This window comes from Ostrea edulis, chromosome 8, assembly GCF_947568905.1.
Source record: "Ostrea edulis chromosome 8, xbOstEdul1.1, whole genome shotgun sequence".
Taxonomy (NCBI): Eukaryota; Metazoa; Mollusca; class Bivalvia; order Ostreida; family Ostreidae; genus Ostrea; species Ostrea edulis.
The window spans coordinates 55301155-55308981 of NC_079171.1; the positions used below are offsets into that span (position 1 = coordinate 55301155).

General features: G+C 32.8%; 1 long non-coding RNA gene across 1 annotated transcript; it reads left to right on the forward strand.

The window, feature by feature from the left end:
- The first annotated feature begins 2141 nt into the window (after nt 1-2141).
- LOC130049213 (uncharacterized) lies at nt 2142-5400 on the forward strand. Its single transcript, XR_008797700.1, has 2 exons — nt 2142-2217; nt 3859-5400. It is a non-coding gene; the product is annotated as an uncharacterized LOC130049213 (long non-coding RNA).
- Nucleotides 5401-7827: the final 2427 nt, after the last annotated feature.

Here is a 7827-nt window from a genome sequence, read left to right on the forward strand (position 1 = left end):
CCTGATTTTACAAGCAGTTCTAATTGATTCAGGATTAGCAATATACCAAGTGTTCGTTTGAGATAATAACTATTTAGGACGAGATCAGAGAGTAAGCACCGTACACAATCGCTAGTTATGACAAGGTTTACACTGTAGAATATCTTGTCTGTATGTTTGTAGGTGAGTTATAATAACGGAAATATTGTCAGAATGGTTTCCTTTCTCATCAAATATTTATGGAAATTTACCGGTGTATTGTTATCCATGTCAGAAAAAAATTATTTCATATGTTTCTCAGTACAAGGCACACGCTTCGTTTGTCTGGGGTCAATTTGGCGTGAGCCTGTCCTATACTCTCTGCTTTATGTTTCATATATCTGTTTGTGTCATCTGCTAATTCCTGGGAGGTAATATCAGCAGAAAATAACAGCATCCATGATATAATGAATTGTGTTCATGAGAGGGACTAAACTCACTTGGAACTCCACAATCTTCACGGTATGGAGTTGATATAACTAGAAGTAGAAATTATCGTCCGTGATATCACTCAAAGACTATCCAATGTACACGGTGGTGACCGAACTTCTTCATATTCTGATTCACTGACGTCTTAACTGTAACCATCTACACTCCCATCTAACCCATCAAATGACGACATTAACTGTAACCATCTACACTCCCATCTAACCCATCAAATGACGACATTAACTGTAACCATCTACACTCCCATCTAACCCATCAAATGACGACATTAACTGTAACCATCTACACTCCCATCTAACCCATCAAATGACGACATTAACTGTAACCATCTACACTCCCATCTAACCCATCAAATGACGACATTTGAATCTTTATCGCTTTCCGCGCTATCATCCATGGTTAAATTAAGTGGTGTATACAATTCAGAAACAATTCATTTTCTTTTTCAGGATTTGATGAAAACGATACGATTGTATTTACTCACAATCTGGATTACATGCGTTTGACTCCGATTCGACTCAATTGGACCACCTCCTATATGATATCAGATGAATTACCATTCAGCTATCACCCCAGCTGTCTACATTATAGATATTTCCTTTCAGGATTAACGTCAGTAGTTGTTTCTTACCTCACAAACTTTAACAATGTTTATGACGACGTTCCAATTAGCGCTCATACTTCAGAGAACAGACGAGAGAAATTGCTATCCTCGTCAGTGAATTTACCTGCTCAAGCAAATTTCAAAGTAAGATGACATACTTCACTCTGTTTAGATTGATCATTTTGTATGATTAAAGAGAAGTAAAATGAGATTAACTATAATGATATTGTAATTTTAACATTTTCTCTGTAATATTTGCATGTAAATTGTAAATCATTCCTGGTGAAAATTCTTCTTAAGTAGCATCTGAGTCTATAGAGACAATGTTTTCGTGCGTGTGGTCATTCTTTCTTTGCACTATTCCACTTCTGACTAGAGCTTGCAAATTACACGGGGTACAGATTTTGTAGATGTCCTACAAGTTTATATATCTAGATAATGTTCAACATTTTAAAGATTCTAAAAATACCGTACGGTTTATTCACTGATCACTTGCTGTGCTCGGAGTTATATGACCAAGCGACCAGAGTCTCTGTATACTTTTGATGTAAAACTTATACGGTACCAATTTTGATGCACCAGATGTGCATTTCGACAAATAATGTCTCTTCAGTGATGCTCAAGCTGAAAGTTTGGAAATTCGAAATGACAAAAATTTGTAAGAGCTAAAAGGAAAACTAGAGTGCAAAAACTGGAGCCAAAGGACTAAGACCATGTTTATCAAAATTCGGCCTAACGTCCAAAGTGAATAATTTTTTGTTAGAAATATTCTCTAACATGTTCTTTTCCTATAATGTACTGGTTTTTATATGTAGAGTTGGTGAAAGAACACTATTTTTAGGTTTACATTACTAGTATAGATCCTATAATTTGCTCTACTTTTTAAGATTGCTTCATACAACGTCGCTATATATTATTAGAAGTGGTAACGTATTGTAAAACATAATTATGCAATGAGTGGTTTAATATATAATAAGATCTTGAAAAAGAAATGTTCTTTCCCAATACGCAATAAGGTTATTTTACTTATAGCCCGAATGGCACACCATATTTTTCAATCCTTCATTCGGCGATTTTCACACGCCGCGCCGTTAGCCTGTTTGCGCTGTTCGTGGAAGTTGCAGAGGATGTACTCATCGCATTTCTACGTAAGTTTTAGAAATATGAATATACTTCACCTCTACTCGTTAAACTGTACAACCAAATAGGTGTACCAATTGCTCTTAAAAATAATAAACAAGTTGCATGGAACGAATAGTATGGTGCGCCTGTGGTGTGTTGACATAAACTCATAATATTCACGCATTGGGCTGTTGGAAATCCCACAACAAATCTGTTAACTGTTGTCAACATAGATTAATTGTTTATCTATTATAATTATATATTGTTAAGATTTAAAATTGTATGTATATCAGCTGATCAGAAAAATCAGCTGTTTCACGATCATGCCATTTTCAATTCCGAGTGCATGGCCTTCTCGGGTCTATTTGAATTTTCTTACATGATGTTTGACTCACTTTACACTTTGAACTTTCCATGTATCATTGTATGGTCTAAAAAGTATTTGTATAGGTTAAAGAGACATATAATTGTATATAGATGTATATTTCCATAATGGTATAGGTCACTGGGGTAACATGTAGGCCTGCATGTGGGGGGTTATAAGTTGAATAATTTTCGAATGATTTGGTATTCTAGTATTCTACTATGTTTAAACTTAACTTAGTGATTATTTAGTAATCAAATAAAAGTTATATGATGAATCGATACATTTCTTCAATTTACTGTAAACAAAAACTGTTTCTGTGTTTTGGAATCTGTCTGGTATTAGTGCATAATAAATAACTTCATAAGTCAATAAATATATTCTTGTTGTAGTGATGACATTTGCAAAATCTGTGAGAATATAGAAAAAAATGTGTTAGGGTCAACAGAAATGTTTAATTAGGGTAGGTCGGGAAAGTGGAAACCAATTAACATATATATATATATATATATATATATATATATATATATATATATATTTGGCCTTACGCGGAAACATGGATTAGAAAAGTCAGAATGATTTTTACATTCAATAATTTTTAAATACTTAAAAGCACCATTAAGCCAGGAAAATCATAAGAACAGTTTGGTTTTCTAATTCAAATATGCCTTATTTCAAGATAAATTGTAAACATGTCAAACTTAATTTCAACAATTACACTTACAACTTACATGCCTGCATTGGGATTAGATATAGAATCACTCAGAGAATGTTGAATTTCATGGTACTACCATGATTTAAGCATATAATTTTTTGTTAGCTTATCTCCTTTATATTATTGAATATTAAAATTTTCCATACATCTACCACAAGAAAGAGTATGAAAGATAAAAATATTTTGTGAATTTGCTGATAATTGTGAAGTAAGATAATATATCAACATTAGCTACAACAAAAATTATTAGATGGGGAATCAAATTCAGATGAAATGTGTGTGTATATAATTATTTATGCAGAAATGTACATGTAGCTAAACTGTCCTCTATTGTTTAGTTGGAGACATGTCAATCTCCCACCGAATACATAAATGTAATTTTTCTGAATTCTATATCAATGAAAATACATGAGGGCATGAAAGTACAACTTTTATATGAATATTATAATACAGGTGTCCGTGTTTGCCCAACTCTCCATTTTGTATTGCTTGTAGGAGTTATGAGATTGATCACTGTTTGTTATCTTCACCTTTCATTTATGATATAGTTTTGATAATGATATAATACTGGAGTAATTTGAATTTCAGGATGATATAATATGTCCAGCAAAAATTGATGGCAAGGGTGACATGAATCAGATTGACAAGAATCCATATTCCTACTCCTCAATAATGCTTTCATCACTGCCATCAGATTGATCAATGATAGTGGCATCAGTGACACATGCAGATAAGTGTTGGACATCACTGCAGGAATAGCTTCCTTGTTGTGCCTGCTAATAGCAAGGTACCAGATTATACAGCAGTTATGTGGAAACAGATTCCCACAATAGGGGGACCAGATTGACACCTACATTGTACAGTATCAGGCAGTTATATCAGAACTGGAAAAACTGGATCCAAACAAGACTATATTTCTTGGAAGAAACATGTCGACTCTGAAGTTTAAACCTTATTAACCCATGGCACTTCCAGAGACATCCTGATACCATGGTTCTATGTCATTTGAAATATACCTGTGGAGGTTTTTAAAGTGTTTTTTTTGGGGGGGTTGGGTTATTAATTGGAAGAATTCATATTTGATGATTCAAATGAAAATCTGCATGTTGAATTATGAATGTCATAATGTACTTTTTGAATGAGTTCAAGAATGGTTGTCCTGATGAAAAGTGCAGAGTCAAAAGTTAACAAATTGTCAAAAACACTGGTCAGGTCTGAATTCATCATCTTGGACACCTTGCAGTTGGAATTATGATCTCTATGAAGAAATGCTGAAAATCTTGCAAAAGAGGAAATGACAAGTTGGGGTCCAAGGCACTTGCATATATGCATGAGAAGGTGTTCTATCTAGGCTTGAGGTCAATTACATAGCAATGTAACACCTTACATTACCTAGAAAATTTCACATTACCATTACTCCTATTTTGAAATATAATGTATTACATTACTTGAGAGTGAATTTACATTACACATTTACATAACATACTGTCAGATATTAAAGAAATGGCAGAAAAATTATTTCTGTATTATGATTTTTAATTATACATTAACATAAGTACACAAAATATTCAGCAATGTTAGGAAACATATCTATTTAAAAGTTATTCATTGCATTTGATTGTCATCAATGTTTCAAATGCTTCAGTCAATCACTAATATAATGAATTATTCTAAATATTCAAAATATCATCAAATATTTGAAGTAGAGTAAATGTAATGGAAAATAATGTGCAGTACAGTATGCATTACATTACCATTACTTGTAATGCAAAAATGGTCCATTACACCCCCATTACATTGAAACTGGTTGTCATTTAATTACCATTACCCCAGGCCTGGTTCTGTCGAGAGGTATTGAAATTGTCTGTATAGACTTTGTCTCAGGAAGTGGCCGAGATTGATTGTGACAATTTTGTTGGATGTGAATTTACTGACACACATGTCTACACTTGCTACACAATATATCATGTGGTGGTTTCAACAAGAAAGTTCTTACTCTGCAGGAAATGACGAATAGCTAATGGATTCACATTTTTTCTGACTTTTCTTCTGTACATTAGATGCATTGGAAAAACTTTCCTTTCCATTATCTTTTGCTGGTTCATACTTTGAAATAAAATCAAGTCCGAAAAAGTATTTGGGGGGGGGGGTTTTCAATGAATTTTAAAAAATGTAATATGTAATCCTTGCATATTTTCTTGGTGTTCTGTGATTGCATAGGCCTATTGATTTTTATTTGTATTCAGGTATAATTTCATCTTCAGTGTCTTGAAAGAAAGAAATTTTTCAATAACGCCAAGAAAAATGTAGGTAACATTATGATTTTAAAAAAAAATATAGTGACACGGGTAGGAATTGAACCCGGATCTCCCGATTGAAGGACGGGCTCTCTACCACTAAGCCACGATGTCTATGACGTCACTCGGTCAAAAATCCTTGATACATTTACTTGCCCTAGTTAACGTTATACTTTCGATATGTCGGCAATAGTTTTAGTTATATCAATGCATGTTCTATAAATTCTTTTCATTTTGATCTTAGTAGTTCTGTTGGTGTCGTCTAAATAAAAACTTTCTATAGCATTGAAGGTCCGATTTGTCGGACAGCAGATTCGTTTGTTTACGCATTAAAATTCTATAGCTTTTAGAATTCTTGCACAAACTTGTGATAAAAACACCACATAGGGGTGTATTCTGCATGGACATGATGTAGACTCCACATAAGTATATTGTTTTAATTTTTCAAAGCAACATAATTAATAAAATACCCACAACTCTCACAAAAATAAATAATTCCGGATTGCTCTCGATTTAATTCAAAGTTGATATTCATCAACAGCACACCTTTCGATCCAAAAAATCGTTCGTGCAAAATTTATTTGTATTGATAGATTTTGATAGACTACAGTCAGTTTCTGGATCGAAGGTCGTGTTTTATATGAATTATATAACTAAATTTGAAAAAAGTGGAGATTTCTGCAGAAAACCAGACCGATACCGGTTTTGTCTTGTATAGAATTCCACAAGCTGACGTTTTGGCGGGGAAATCTTGGCACGTCGCGATGGTATAAAGATTATATTATCAAATGATAACAATTTTATTTCAATTCATTCTGCTTTATTTTTTAACACACCACAGGGCCGATATAGCTAAACATGGTCTTAGTCCTTTGTCCAAGGATCAGAACTATTCATGAGGGAGACATAATCTTTAATTTTGAAATGAATTTCTAAATTGTACCCCAGCAATTAAATATACATCCGTATTTTAAAGCTAGTAGTGAAGTACTTAGCTACTGGGCTGTAGAGACCCTCGGGGACTAACAGTATATACACTGAAGTGTTTTAGGGCAGTCTGCAGAGTGTATGTGGTCAAAATGTTTGTATACTGATATATGATAAACAACCTACACCCAAACCCTATTTCCCTATCATCACTTCTATTCATTGGCTCAATGAATTATTTTAATGAATATAGAGCTATCATAAATTAATAATATAAATCTCAAGTTTTAGAAATTAATGTGCAAACTATTGTTGGATTTATAATTGTGTAATTTACAATACACCATATATTCTTATGAAGCAGAATTTATTCAAAAACTTATCTCGTTGTGGCGTTCAATTCGACCTTTAGATATATCGACGACGTATTCTCTATTAAGAATTAAAAAAATTCATTCTTATGTCTAATCGATATATCCCCGTGAATTCGAAATAAATGACACCACAGAGTCATCTACTTCTGCTTTATACTTAGATATTTTATTGAAAATAGATATCGTCGGCAACCTAACAACTCATTTTTTATGATAAACGGGATTATATCAGCTTCTACGGCATCATCTTTCCATACCTATGTAGCAGTATTCCATCCTCACCTACATATGGTGTTTATATAGCTCAACTGATTCGATACTCGCGAGCTCCATTTGAATATGCTTAGTTTTAAATGAAGACAGGCTACTGACAAACAAGTCAATGGTGCAGGAGACTTAGCAATCTCGCTTAAAGTAATTCCACCCTTTTAGTATTATATGTTCAATCTTATATTTGATTGTGGATTCCTCAAATAATATATCTTAGCAACAAAAGTGATAAAATAAGTATGTTGTGATATAAATAACATGTTTATCAATTAGCATAATATAACTGTTATCAGCGTCAGAAAATTGCAGTTTTTATTGAGCAGCATTATCAAAATTTCACAAAAACTGGTAGTAATGATGTGATAGTATTCATAACAATTTCATGAAAATGTTTCTTTAAAAACTATACAAATCTTTTCTGAAAAATAATGGAAATCTATCGCAAAATGGACTTGGTAAATGAGTTCATGAAAACAGAGTCATTGCCCTTGGATTCAATATTTTGAAACATTATTGACTATTTATATATAACTTAAACTTTTGGAATATTTTATGATTGACATGATTTTTTACAATAACAATTGAAACAGACTCCAACAAAATTTATGTTCCTGTCATGCAGAAATCTTGTTTTATAATTGATTTTTTTCAAAATCGTATGACCTCACAGGAGGGTGAAAACACTTTAA